Source organism: Cebidichthys violaceus, unplaced genomic scaffold (assembly GCF_023349555.1).
Source record: "Cebidichthys violaceus isolate CVI_PGR_0920_01 unplaced genomic scaffold, fCebVio1.0.p SCAF_22, whole genome shotgun sequence".
NCBI lineage: Eukaryota > Metazoa > Chordata > Actinopteri > Perciformes > Stichaeidae > Cebidichthys > Cebidichthys violaceus.
The window spans coordinates 7,210,575-7,224,285 of record NW_027176395.1 but is presented as its reverse complement, the minus strand read 5'-3'; the positions used below and the strand labels follow the sequence as shown (position 1 = coordinate 7,224,285).

General features: G+C 46.0%; 14 non-coding genes across 14 annotated transcripts; all 14 read right to left on the bottom strand.

Moving 5' to 3' along the window:
- Positions 1 to 5,525: 5,525 nt before the first annotated feature.
- Positions 5,526 to 5,598, bottom strand: trnar-ucg (transfer RNA arginine (anticodon UCG)). The gene has a single exon. It is a non-coding gene; the product is annotated as a tRNA-Arg (tRNA).
- A 718-nt stretch (positions 5,599 to 6,316) lies between these two features.
- Positions 6,317 to 6,390, bottom strand: trnai-aau (transfer RNA isoleucine (anticodon AAU)). Its single transcript has one exon. It is a non-coding gene; the product is annotated as a tRNA-Ile (tRNA).
- Positions 6,391 to 6,612: 222 nt separating this feature from the next.
- trnar-ucg (transfer RNA arginine (anticodon UCG)) lies at positions 6,613 to 6,685 on the bottom strand. The gene has a single exon. It is a non-coding gene; the product is annotated as a tRNA-Arg (tRNA).
- A 457-nt stretch (positions 6,686 to 7,142) lies between these two features.
- On the bottom strand, positions 7,143 to 7,216 carry trnai-aau (transfer RNA isoleucine (anticodon AAU)). The gene has a single exon. It is a non-coding gene; the product is annotated as a tRNA-Ile (tRNA).
- Positions 7,217 to 7,403: 187 nt separating this feature from the next.
- Positions 7,404 to 7,477, bottom strand: trnai-aau (transfer RNA isoleucine (anticodon AAU)). The gene has a single exon. It is a non-coding gene; the product is annotated as a tRNA-Ile (tRNA).
- A 222-nt stretch (positions 7,478 to 7,699) lies between these two features.
- trnar-ucg (transfer RNA arginine (anticodon UCG)) lies at positions 7,700 to 7,772 on the bottom strand. The gene has a single exon. It is a non-coding gene; the product is annotated as a tRNA-Arg (tRNA).
- A 718-nt stretch (positions 7,773 to 8,490) lies between these two features.
- Positions 8,491 to 8,564, bottom strand: trnai-aau (transfer RNA isoleucine (anticodon AAU)). The gene has a single exon. It is a non-coding gene; the product is annotated as a tRNA-Ile (tRNA).
- A 222-nt stretch (positions 8,565 to 8,786) lies between these two features.
- trnar-ucg (transfer RNA arginine (anticodon UCG)) lies at positions 8,787 to 8,859 on the bottom strand. Its single transcript has one exon. It is a non-coding gene; the product is annotated as a tRNA-Arg (tRNA).
- Positions 8,860 to 9,316: 457 nt separating this feature from the next.
- trnai-aau (transfer RNA isoleucine (anticodon AAU)) lies at positions 9,317 to 9,390 on the bottom strand. Its single transcript has one exon. It is a non-coding gene; the product is annotated as a tRNA-Ile (tRNA).
- Positions 9,391 to 9,577: 187 nt separating this feature from the next.
- Positions 9,578 to 9,651, bottom strand: trnai-aau (transfer RNA isoleucine (anticodon AAU)). Its single transcript has one exon. It is a non-coding gene; the product is annotated as a tRNA-Ile (tRNA).
- Positions 9,652 to 9,873: 222 nt separating this feature from the next.
- Positions 9,874 to 9,946, bottom strand: trnar-ucg (transfer RNA arginine (anticodon UCG)). Its single transcript has one exon. It is a non-coding gene; the product is annotated as a tRNA-Arg (tRNA).
- Positions 9,947 to 10,404: 458 nt separating this feature from the next.
- trnai-aau (transfer RNA isoleucine (anticodon AAU)) lies at positions 10,405 to 10,478 on the bottom strand. The gene has a single exon. It is a non-coding gene; the product is annotated as a tRNA-Ile (tRNA).
- Positions 10,479 to 11,753: 1,275 nt separating this feature from the next.
- trnai-aau (transfer RNA isoleucine (anticodon AAU)) lies at positions 11,754 to 11,827 on the bottom strand. Its single transcript has one exon. It is a non-coding gene; the product is annotated as a tRNA-Ile (tRNA).
- A 753-nt stretch (positions 11,828 to 12,580) lies between these two features.
- trnai-aau (transfer RNA isoleucine (anticodon AAU)) lies at positions 12,581 to 12,654 on the bottom strand. Its single transcript has one exon. It is a non-coding gene; the product is annotated as a tRNA-Ile (tRNA).
- Between the last annotated feature and the right edge of the window lie 1,057 nt (positions 12,655 to 13,711).

The window sequence follows — 13,711 nt, the reverse complement described above, 5'->3', positions numbered from 1 at the left end:
CCCAACGGATGGCCAGGCACTCCTTCTCCACCGTGCTGTACCTGGCCTTCCTCTCGGACAGCTTCCGGCTGATATATAGCACCGGGCGGTCAACCCCCCGTACCTGCTGGGACAAAACGGCCCCCAGCCCTCTGTTCGACGCGTCAGTCTGCAGAGTAAAAGGAAGAGAAAAGTTAGGTGTATGAAGGAGTGGTTCCCCAGAGAGAGCCTGTTTCACCCTCTCAAACGCCAACTGGCACTGCTCCAACCACTGGACCGGATCTGAGGCACCTTTTTCGGGTCAGGTCGGTCAAGGGGCTGGTGAGCTCTGCAAAGTTCGGGATGAACCGCCTGTAATAACCCGCCAGCCCTAAAAACCCCCTCACTTCTTTTTTAGTTGTGGGCCGCAGGCAGGCTGCGATAGCCGCGGTTTTGTCCACCTGAGGGCGCACCTGCCCGCCGCCCAAGTGGTACCCCAGATACCGTACCTCCCTCCGTCCAACTGCACACTTCCCTGGGTTGGTGGTGAGCCCCGCCTGCCTCAGGGACTCCAGCACCGCGCCCACCCGCTGCACATGCTCCGCCCAGGTGGTGCTGTGGATGATCACATCATCTAGGTAGGCGGCAGCATATGCAGCATGTGGACACAGCACCCGGTCCATGAGGCGTTGGAATGTGGCTGGGGCCCCAAACAACGCAAAGGGAAGTGTGGTAAATTGGTACAAACCAAACGGAGTGGAGAAGGCCGATTTTTCCTTGGACTCTGGCGACAGAGGAATCTGCCAGTAGCCCTTGGTCAAATCCAGTGTCGTAAAGAAACGTGCAGTGCCCAGTCGGTCCAGGAGTTTGTCGACCCGGGGCATTGGGTACGCATCGAATTGTGACACATCATTCACCCTGCGATAGTCCACACAGAACCGTATAGATCCATCCTTCTTGACCACAAGAACAATGGGGCTACACCAGGCACTGTGGGACTCTTCTATTACCCCCATCTCCAGCATGGCCGCCAATTCCCTCTGAACCATTTTTCTTTTGTGTTCAGGTAACCTGTAGGGTCGTGACGCCCAGGGGAGTCTCGATTTGGTGCTCTATGAGGTTTGTGCGTCCTGGCCGGAGGGAGAACACGTCAGCAAACTGCTTCTGCAACTGGGTGATGTCTGTTTTCTGGGTCCCGGAGAGAGTGCCCTCACAAAGGAGCGAGGTGGGATTGGTGAATTTTGAAACCTCGGGTCCCAGCTCCTCTCTCTCAGCCACTGCGGACACCAGAGAAACAGACCCCGCCTCTCTCCATGCTTTCAGGAGATTGAGGAGGTAGATCTGTGTAGCTCCACCCCTGTCAGAACGCAGCACCTCATAGTCGACATCCCCCACTCGCCGTGTGACCACAAAGGGCCCTTGCCACTTGGCGAGGAGTTTAGAGCTGGAAGAAGGAAGCAATACAAGTACCTTTTCTCCCGGTGTGAACTTTCTCAACTTGGCCCCTCTGTTGTACAGCCGTTGTTGACGTTCCTGGGCCTGGAGCAAATTCTCACGTGACATCCGACCCAGTGTGTGGAGTTTTGCTCGCAGGTCCAGGACGTATTGGATCTCACTTTTCCCGGTGCTCGGACCTTCCGCCCAGTTTTCCTTAATCAGGTCGAGCACCCCCCTTGGTGTCCTGCCAAACAGTAGTTCGAAGGGAGAAAATCCCGTGGAGGCCTGGGGAACCTCCCGCACTGCAAACAACAGAGGATCAAGCCATTTATCCCAATTACGTTCATCTTTGTTTATAAATTTATGGATCATGGATTTTAAAGTCTTATTCAGACGCTCCACCAGACCATCGGTCTGTGGGTGGTACACACTGGTCCGAATAGATTTAATGCCCAGTAATCCGTAAAGTGCTCTCAGTGTGCGTGACATGAACGAGGTGCCCTGGTCAGTCAGAATCTCTTTTGGGATTCCGACTCGGGAGATGACCTGAAACACAGCCTGCGCAACACTTTTTGCAGAAATGTTGCGCAATGGCACTGCCTCGGGATATCGTGTTGCGTAATCCACTAGGACTAACACAAAGTGATATCCCCGTGCACTCCGGTGAAATGGCCCGATGAGGTCCATGCCGATTCGCTCGAATGGGACCTCCATTAATGGTAGAGGACGCAACGGCGCCCTCGGAATGGCCGGCTGGTTTACCATTTGACACTCCGGGCAGGATGCGCACCAACGGCGCACATCCCCCCGGATACCTGGCCAATAAAATCGGGTCATTATCCGATCCAGTGTTTTTTCATATCCCATATGGCCAGCCATCGGGTTATAGTGAGCCGCCTGGAAAATAATTTCCCGACGGCTTTTCGGCACCAACAACTGGGTGTTTTCCTGATCTAACTGAGTGTCACGACTCACTCTATACAGCCTGTCCCTAATCAATGAAAAGTGCGGATATGACTGTGCTGCGTCAGGGCGCACCAACTGACCATCAATTCGTATCACTTGGTCAAAGGCTGGGCGTAGAGTATCATCCCGAGACTGCTCAACTGGAAAATCTTCCATGGAGTGTAATTCGGGAGCCGGTGGAGTCTCCACGGGAGGCTCCGCCGGTTCCACCTCCCCGTCTGCAGCGTCGGACAACCTCGCGTCACCGCTGAGCACAGCACACATACCGCATGACCCTGTCTGTCGTGAACGCACCCCCGCACTGTGCCCCATTAATTTATTAAACCCTGGCCAATCTGTCCCCAAGATTAGGGGGTGCGTAAGGCGGGAGCTAACCGCAACCTTTACACTATGTTTTTTTCCCCTGTATCTAATCTCTACTGACACTATGGGATACTCATGAACATCCCCATGCACACACCTAATTTTCACCCACAATGCCTCCACCAATGCCCCGGGCCGAATCAGGCTCTGGTGAATCATAGACTGTGTACAGCCAGTATCCACCATTGCCTGATGTACACCCCCCTGGATCCTTACCGGAACGCGGTACGTCGCCCCTGGACCGGGGGAGGGTGTTGGAGGGCCGGCAACCCGAACCACCTGGCCCACCTCCATCAGTGGACACTCCCTCCGGAAGTGGCCGGGCTGCCCACACCTCCAACACTCCTGCCCTGGCGCTTGAGGGACCCCCTGTGGGTTGGGAAGAGTGCCGGTGGTTGCAGAGGTCGGTGCATCGGAGAAGGGAAGGAAGGGTGGCGACCGCGGAGCCACTGGGGGCCGTGCCAGGAGCTGTGGATGCAGCCTTCTCCGAGGTGCTGGCGTCGGCCGGGCTGGAGGCAGCGGGCGTCCACTGTCCCCCGGGCCGCCGCTGGGATGGACCGCTAGGTGGTCCTCTGCCAGGGTGATGGCGGTTCCCAGTGTCGTGGGGCGGTGGTAACGGACCCACGCCGATGTACGAGCAGGCAGGGCCCCCACGAACTGCTCCAGGACCACCTTCTCCACAACTTCCTGCGCCCCACCTGGACTCTCCGGTTCCAGCCACCAGGCTGCGGCGTCCCTCAGCCGCTGAGCAAACGCGAAGGGCCGGTCCTTGGGTCCCAGTCTGGCCTCCCGAAACCTCCGCCGGTGGTCCTCCGGAGACAGGCCCAGTCTGTCGGTGACAGCTCTACGCACGTCCGCGTAGCTGTGCCTGGCTGCCGGGGGCAGCCCCAGGGCCGCTGTCTGCGCTTTCCCAGTGAGGAGGGGCAGGAGCCGGACCGCCCACTCCGCCGCGGGCCAGCCGCATGCCGTCGCTGTGGCTTCAAACGTGTCCAGAAATGACTGTACGTCGTCCGCGGCACTCATTTTGTGGAGGACCACTCCGGCCAATGAGGAGGGGGCCGGCATCGGCGGGCCGGCAACGGCGGGCCGGCATCGGCGGGCCGGGCGCTGTCTGGACCGCGATCTGCTCCAGGGCGTAAGTCTGCCACTCCGCATGGGCCTGGAGCGCTCCCAGTAACTGCTGGTTCGTATCGGCTAGGTCCTGCTGCATGGCCGCGATCCCTCCCAGCATCTGGCCCAGCACCACAATCGGCTGTGTCGGCGTCTCCGGTAATTCGGCGTCCATCTCCCTGTGCTCGCCCCACGTTGGGCGCCAGTGTAGCACAATGATGTTGTCAGACTCGGAAAGGCGTTCTCAAACGTTCTTTATTGTTATATATTAACAGACTGGACCTGGCCGTGTGTTCTCCTGCCTTGCCTCCGAGCACACGCCGCGGGAGTTTGGTGTGTTCCACCGTCCTGCTTGTGCCACAACCAGTCTGTGTCTCTCTCCGAGCCCTCTCGCGCCTCCGTCACTACTGGGGTTTAAATGCAACACGGTGGGGCCAAAATCAGGATGCGTTTCAGCTGGGCCTAATTAAGTCTCTTCCCAGTCCCGTTCCCTGAACCACTCCCCCACTCTGTCCCCTCTGCAGCTGAGCCCACACACACCCCGCCGCCACAAAGCCATTTCCCTTTCTCTGAGAAACACAGAGCCGTGCATGCACTCTGTTATAACTAGCAGGTTATAACTAGCAGGCTAGTCTAGTGCAACCCTCTCCTTCCTGGTCTACCAAAGAACACAAGAAGCAAGCTAAAATTCTACTGCCAGAGTATTAACTAAACAGAAACTAAAGATCCATGTATTTAGTCTGGCATGTATGTGCTAATTTATAATTTTATGATTTGTATTATTATTGCTTATTATTTAGTCAGATTTAAAATTGTGTCCAAAGTGTTTTTATGGAATTGTTTTAGAATTTATGAATCTTCTATTTGTTATTTGATGTCACTCTAATTCACATTTTACTGTTTTACCTTGATGAATTTAATCAATGCTGTGTTTTATACAGCGTGCAGTAATCTCTTCATCTTCACTCCATTTTTGTTATTTTTCTTTTTTTTTATTAAAATCCTGTTTACTCAGATTTGTTGCTATATATAGTATATGAATTAAACTTGGTTGATTGATTGCATATGAGTAGCAACAGCTGCAAAATGATTTGTTCTTTGTGACAGAGTTGATGGAGTCAAGGAGGAATTCACTTCTCAAAACGGCTCCACAGAAACCTATGGCTGACGTCACAGAGATGTCTATGTTTTGTCAAGGACAGATGAAAACCTACCCAAACGGAACCCCACTAAGGACTGTGTCTGATGGTCACTCTGGCTGTTCAGACACTCGCAGATGCTGCAAGCATAATTCAAGGCCTCTAAAGGCTGCGCAGACCCTACAAGATTTTGTGGCAGGTTTTCAGCCACAGAGGCTGCTGTTACAGCGGGAAGGATATGGCCGCAGGGGAGTCTCCAGAACTGTAACTACCGAGAGCTAAAACAGACTGGTGGTGCATTTGCTATCCTCCGATGTCAAAAGCAACAGAATCATTCTGCTGTAATGGATGTCAGTGTTTCGAGAATTATACCAGGACAGAACGTGCAAAATGAAGATGTTTTTTAATGGTCAATTGAGCGTGAGACCCAATCAGCTTTACTTGCGTAGTTTGGTTGAAGGGTGGACCGCAGCCCTCTCACATGAATTGAAGGTCCTCAAGTTCAAAGCAACATTGCTTACATAAAGTTTCTTATAATCAGCCTGGAGCTACAAACCACGAAGGGACTCGAACCCTCAATCTTCTGATCCGAAGTCAGACGCCTTGTCCATTAGGCCACATGGTCATAAAAAGCAAGATATTTACACTTCAGAAGCACAATGGTTTAGATGTTGAGTAGGAGGGAGCTATCCTTTGTTCAAAGACATACTGCAAAACTGGCCTGTTGGCTTTTCTATAGGGTAATTAGCTTAAATGGTAGGCAGCTGGCTTTGCATGTGAGGGTTAGTGGAATTAATGCCCACCTCATCCAACAAAATCCTTCTGCAGGGCAAAACACTTTCTATCTAAAAACTTACAATTACAGCTTGACACCTAAACTATTGTAGAATTAAAGATTATTTACATTGTGCTCAAGTGTGCAGCAAACGAGCTTCCACAAAGTGTCTTTGAATGAGGCTAGAATTTTAAACAGTGAAGGGATTCAAAACCAGCTGTCTTCCTCCATGATATTTATTTGTATCAATACAGTAGCATAAGTTGAACCGCAATTGTAGTAACATTATTTTGTTAAATAACCATTGTTGGTCAGTATGGGGATTGGACCCATGACGTTGGTGTTATTAGCACCACGCTCTGACCATCTGAGCTAACCAGCCTTATTTCACTTGGTTTTTCAACTCCATTACTTCCAGAATTATTCTAGGACAGAACGTGAAAAATGTAGGCATTTATAATGATCATTCACGTGTGAGACCCTATCAGCTTTGCTTGCGTTGTTATGTTAAAGGGAAGACCTCTGACATATCATATAAACAGAACGACCTCAAGGAAATTACCACTGCTATCCAGTATGGGGATTGAACCCATGACCTTGGCGTTATTAGCACCACGCTCTGACCATCTGAGTTAACCGGCCTTTTCTCTTGTTTAATCAACTCCATTACTTCCAGAATAATACCAGGACAGACCGTGCAAAATGAAGATGTTTTTTAATGGTCAATTGAGCGTGAGACCCAATCAACTTTACTTGCGTAGTTAGGTTAAAGGGTGGACTGCAGCCCTCTCACATGAATTGAAGGTCCTCAAGTTCAAAGCAACATTGCTTACATAAAGTTTCTTATAATCAGCTTGGAGCTATAAACCACGAAGGGACTCGAACCCTCAATCTTCTGATCCGAAGTCAGACGCCTTGTCCATTAGGCCACATGGTCATAAAAAGCAAGATATTTACACTTCAGAAGCACAATGGTTTAGATGTTGAGTAGGAGGGAGCTATCCTTTGTTCAAAGACATACTGCAAAACTGGCCTGTTGGCTTTTCTATAGGGTAATTAGCTTAAATGGTAGGCAGCTGGCTTTGCATGTGAGGGTTAGTGGAGTTAATGCCCACCTCATCCAACAAAATCCTTCTGCAGGGCAAAACACTTTCTATCTATAAACTTACAATTACAGCTTGACACCTAAACTATTGTAGAATTAAAGATTATTTACATTGTGCTCAAGTGTGGAGCAAACGAGCTTCCACAAAGTGTCTTTGAATGAGGCTAGAGTTTTAAACAGTGAAGGGATTCAAAACCAGCTGTCTTCCTCCATGATATTTATTTGTATCATACATTAGCATAAGTTGAACCGCAATCGTAGACACATTATTTTGCTAAATAACCATTGTTGGCCAGTATGGGGATTGAACCCATGACCTTGGCATTATTAGTACCATGCTCTGACCATCTGAGTTAACCGGCCTTTTTTCCCTTGATTTTTCAACTCCATTACTTCCAGAATTATTCCAGGACAAAACGTGAAAAATGTAGGCATTTTTTAATGATCATTCACGTGTGAGACCCTATCAGCTTTGCTTGCGTTGTTATGTTAAAGGGAAGACCGCTGACGTATCACATAAACGGAAAGACCTCAAGCAGATAACCATTGTTGGCCAGTATGGGGATTGAACCCATGACCTTGGCGTTATTAGCACCACGCTCTGACCATCTGAGCTAACTGGTCTTTTCTCTTATTTAATCAACTCCATTACTTCCAGAATAATACCAGGACAGACCGTGCAAAACGAAGATGTTTTTTAATGGTCAATTGAGCGTGAGACCCAATCAACTTTACTTGCGTAGTTAGGTTGAAGGGTGGACTGCAGCCCTTTCACATGAATTGAAGGTCCTCAAGTTCAAAGCAACATTGCTTACATAAAGTGTCTTATAATCAGCCTGGAGCTATAAACCACGAAGGGACTCGAACCCTCAATCTTCTGATCCGAAGTCAGACGCCTTGTCCATTAGGCCACATGGTCATAAAAAGCAAGGCATTTACACTTCAGAAGCACAATGGTTTAGATGTTGAGTAGGAGGGAGCTATCCTTTGTTCAAAGACATACTGCAAAACTGGCCTGTTGGCTTTTCTATAGGGTAATTAGCTTAAATGTTAGTCAGCAGGCTTTGCATGTGAGGGTTAGTGGAATTAATGCCCACCTCATCCAACAAAATCCTTCTGCAGGGCAAAACACTTTCTATCTAAAAACTTACAATTACAGCTTGACACCTAAACTATTGTAGAATTAAAGATTATTTACATTGTGCTCAAGTGTGCAGCAAACAAGCTTCCACAAAGTGTCTTTGAATGAGGCTAGAGTTTTAAACAGTGAAGGGATTCAAAACCAGCTGTCTTCCTCCATGATATTTATTTGTATCAATACAGTAGCATAAGTTGAACTGCAATTGTAGTAACATTATTTTGTTAAATAACCATTGTTGGTCAGTATGGGGATTGGACCCATGACGTTGGTGTTATTAGCACCACGCTCTGACCATCTGAGCTAACCAGCCTTATTTCACTTGGTTTTTCAACTCCATTACTTCCAGAATTATTCTAGGACAGAACGTGAAAAATGTAGGCATTTATAATGATCATTCACGTGTGAGACCCTATCAGCTTTGCTTGCGTTGTTATGTTAAAGGGAAGACCTCTGACATATCATATAAACAGAACGACCTCAAGGAAATTACCACTGCTATCCAGTATGGGGATTGAACCCATGACCTTGGCGTTATTAGCACCACGCTCTGACCATCTGAGTTAACCGGCCTTTTCTCTTGTTTAATCAACTCCATTACTTCCAGAATAATACCAGGACAGACCGTGCAAAATGAAGATGTTTTTTAATGGTCAATTGAGCGTGAGACCCAATCAACTTTACTTGCGTAGTTAGGTTAAAGGGTGGACCGCAGCCCTCTCACATGAATTGAAGGTCCTCAAGTTCAAAGCAACATTGCTTACATAAAGTTTCTTATAATCAGCTTGGAGCTATAAACCACGAAGGGACTCGAACCCTCAATCTTCTGATCCGAAGTCAGACGCCTTGTCCATTAGGCCACATGGTCATAAAAAGCAAGATATTTACACTTCAGAAGCACAATGGTTTAGATGTTGAGTAGGAGGGAGCTATCCTTTGTTCAAAGACATACTGCAAAACTGGCCTGTTGGCTTTTCTATAGGGTAATTAGCTTAAATGGTAGGCAGCTGGCTTTGCATGTGAGGGTTAGTGGAGTTAATGCCCACCTCATCCAACAAAATCCTTCTGCAGGGCAAAACACTTTCTATCTATAAACTTACAATTACAGCTTGACACCTAAACTATTGTAGAATTAAAGATTATTTACATTGTGCTCAAGTGTGGAGCAAACGAGCTTCCACAAAGTGTCTTTGAATGAGGCTAGAGTTTTAAACAGTGAAGGGATTCAAAACCAGCTGTCTTCCTCCATGATATTTATTTGTATCATACATTAGCATAAGTTGAACCGCAATCGTAGACACATTATTTTGCTAAATAACCATTGTTGGCCAGTATGGGGATTGAACCCATGACCTTGGCATTATTAGTACCATGCTCTGACCATCTGAGTTAACCGGCCTTTTTTCCCTTGATTTTTCAACTCCATTACTTCCAGAATTATTCCAGGACAAAACGTGAAAAATGTAGGCATTTTTTAATGATCATTCACGTGTGAGACCCTATCAGCTTTGCTTGCGTTGTTATGTTAAAGGGAAGACCGCTGACGTATCACATAAACGGAAAGACCTCAAGCAGATAACCATTGTTGGCCAGTATGGGGATTGAACCCATGACCTTGGCGTTATTAGCACCACGCTCTGACCATCTGAGCTAACTGGTCTTTTCTCTTATTTAATCAACTCCATTACTTCCAGAATAATACCAGGACAGACCGTGCAAAACGAAGATGTTTTTTAATGGTCAATTGAGCGTGAGACCCAATCAACTTTACTTGCGTAGTTAGGTTGAAGGGTGGACTGCAGCCCTTTCACATGAATTGAAGGTCCTCAAGTTCAAAGCAACATTGCTTACATAAAGTGTCTTATAATCAGCCTGGAGCTATAAACCACGAAGGGACTCGAACCCTCAATCTTCTGATCCGAAGTCAGACGCCTTGTCCATTAGGCCACATGGTCAAAGAAAGCAATGTATTTACACTTCAGAAGCTCAATGGTTCAGATGTTGAGTAGGAGGGAGCGATCCTTTGTTCAAAGACATACTGCAAAACTGGCCTGTTGGCTTTTCTATAGGGTAATTAGCTTAAATGGTAGTCAGCTGGCTTTGCATGTGAGGGTTAGTGGAATTAATGCCCACCTCATCCAACAAAATCCTTCTGCAGGGCAAAACACTTTCTATCTATAAACTTACAATTACAGCTTGACACCTAAACTATTGTAGAATTAAAGATTATTTACATTGTGCTCAAGTGTGCAGCAAACGGGCTTCCACAAAGTGTCTTTGAATGAGGCTGGAGTTTTAAACAGTGAAGGGATTCAAAACCAGCTGTCTTCCTCCATGATATTTATTTGTATCAATACAGTAGCATAAGTTGAACAGCAATTGTAGACACTTTATTTTGTTAAACAACCATTGTTGGCCAGTATGGGGATTGAACCCATGACCTTGGTGTTATTAGCACCACACTCTGACCATCTGAGCTAACCGGCCTTTTTTCCCTTGATTTTTCAACTCCATTACTTCCAGAATTATTCCAGGACAGAACGTGAAAAATTTAGGCATTTTTTAATGATCATTCACGTGTGAGACCCTATCAGCTTTGCTTGCGTTGTTATGTTAAAGGGAAGACCACTGACGTATCATATAAAAGGAACGACCTCAAGCAAATAAGCATTGTTAGCCAGTATGGGGATTGAACACATGACCTTGGCGTTATTAGCACCACGCTCTGACCATCTGAGTTAACCGGCCTTTTCTCTTGTTTAATCAACTCCATTACTTCCAGAATAATACCAAGACAGACCGTGCAAAATGAAGACATTGTTTAATGGTCAATTGAGCATGAGACCTAATCAGCTTTACTTGCGTAGTTAGGTTGAAGGGTGGACCGCAGCCCTCTCACATGAATTGAAGGTCCTTAAGTTCAAAGCAACATTGCTTACATGAAGTTTCTTATAATCATCCTGGAGCTATAAACCACAAAGGGACTCAAACCCTCAATCTTCTGATCCGAAGTCAGACGCCTTGTCCATTAGGCCACATGGTCAAAGAAAGCAATGTATTTACACTTCAGAAGCTCAATGGTTCAGATGTTGAGTAGGAGGGAGCTATCCTTTGTTCAAAGACATACTGCAAAACTGGCCTGTTGGCTTTTCTGTAGGGTAATTAGCTTAAATGGTAGGCAGCTGGCTTCGCATGTGAGGGTTAGTGGAGTTAATGCCCACCTCATCCAACAAAATCCTTCTGCAGGGCAAAACACTTTCTATCTATAAACTTACAATTACAGCTTGACACCTAAGCTATTGTAGAATTGAAGATTATTTACACTGTGCTCAAGTGTGCAGCAAACGAGCTTCCACACAGTGTCTTTGAATGAGGCTAGAGTTTTAAACAGTGAAGGGATTCAAAACCAGCTGTCTTCCTCCATGATATTTATTTGTATCAATACAGTAGCATAAGTTGAACTGCAATTGTAGACACTTTATTTTGCTAAATAACCATTGTTGGCCAGTATGGGGATTGAACCAATGACGTTGGCGTTATTAGCACCACGCTCTGACCATCTGAGTTAACCGGCCTTTTTTCCCTTGATTTTTCAACTCCATTACTTCCAGAATTATTCCAGGACAGAACATGAAAAATGTAGGCATTTTTTAATGATCATTCACGTGTGAGACCCTATCAGCTTTGCTTGCGTTGTTATGTTAAAGGGAAGACCACTGACGTATCATATAAACGGAACGACCTCAAGCAAATAAGCATTGTTAGCCAGTATGGGGATTGAACCCATGACCTTGGCATTATTAGCACCACACTCTGACCATCTGAGCTAACCGGCCTTTTCTCTTGTTTATTCAACTCCATTACTTCCAGAATAATACCAGGACAGACGGTGCAAAATGAAGATGTTTTTTAATGGTCAATTGAGCGTGAGACCCAATAAACTTTACTTGCGTAGTTAGGTTGAAGGGTGGACCGCAGCCCTCTCACATGAATTGAAGGTCCTCAAGTTCAAAGCAACATTGCTTACATAAAGTTTCTTATAATCAGCCTGGAGCTATATACCACGAAGGGACTCAAACCCTCAATCTTCTGATCCGAAGTCAGACGCCTTGTCCATGAGGCCACATGGTCATAAAAAGCAAGTTATTTACATTTCAGAAGCACAATAGTTTAGATGTTGAGTAGGAGGGAGCTATCCTTTGTTCAAAGACATACTGCAAAACTGGCCTGTTGGCTTTTCTATAGGGTAATTAGCTTAAATGGTAGGCAGCTGGCTTTGCATGTGAGGGTTAGTGGAATTAATGCCCACCTCATCCAACAAAATCCTTCTGCAGGGCAAAACACTTTCTATCTAAAAACTTACAATTACAGCTTGACACCTAAACTATTGTAGAATTAAAGATTATTTACATTGTGCTCAAGTGTGCAGCAAACGAGCTTCCACAAAGTGTCTTTGAATGAGGCTAGAGTTTTAAACAGTGAAGGGATTCAAAACCAGCTGTCTTCCTCCATGATATTTATTTGTATCAATACAGTAGCATAAGTTGAACAGCAATTGTAGACACTTTATTTTGTTAAACAACCATTGTTGGCCAGTATGGGGATTGAACCCATGACGTTGGCGTTATTAGCACCACGCTCTGACCATCTGAGTTAACCGGCCTTTTTTCCCTTGATTTTTCAACTCCATTACTTCCAGAATTATTCCAGGACAGAACGTGAAAAATGTAGGCATTTTTTAATGATCATTCACGTGTGAGACCCTATCAGCTTTGCTTGCGTTGTTATGTTAAAGGGAAGACCACTGACGTATCATATAAACGGAACGACCTCAAGCAAATTAGCATTGTTAGCCAGTATGGGGATTGAACCCATGACCTTGGCTTTATTAGCACCACATTCTGACCATCTGAGCTAACCGGCCTTTTCTGTTGTTTATTCAACTCCATTACTTCCAGAATAATACCAGGACAGACCGTGCAAAATGAAGACATTGTTTAATGGTCAATTGAGCGTGAGACCTAATCAACTTTACTTGCGTAGTTAGGTTGAAGGGTGGACCGCAGCCCTCTCACATGAATTGAAGGTCCTTAAGTTCAAAGCAACATTGCTTACATGAAGTTTCTTATAATCATCCTGGAGCTATAAACCACAAAGGGACTCAAACCCTCAATCTTCTGATCCGAAGTCAGACGCCTTGTCCATTAGGCCACATGGTCAAAGAAAGCAATGTATTTACACTTCAGAAGCTCAATGGTTCAGATGTTGAGTAGGAGGGAGCTATCCTTTGTTCAAAGACATACTGCAAAACTGGCCTGTTGGCTTTTTTATACGGTAATTAGCTTAAATGGTAGTCAGCTGGCTTTGCATGTGAGGGTTAGTGGAATTAATGCCCACCTCATCCAACAAAATCCTTCTGCAGGGCAAAACACTTTCTATCTATAAACTTACAATTACAGCTTGACACCTAAACTATTGTAGAATTAAAGATTATTTACATTGTGCTCAAGTGTGCAGCAAACGGGCTTCCACAAAGTGTCTTTGAATGAGGCTGGAGTTTTAAACAGTGAAGGGATTCAAAACCAGCTGTCTTCCTCCATGATATTTATTTGTATCAATACAGTAGCATAAGTTGAACAGCAATTGTAGACACTTTATTTTGTTAAACAACCATTGTTGGCCAGTATGGTGATTGAACCCATGACCTTGGCATTATTACC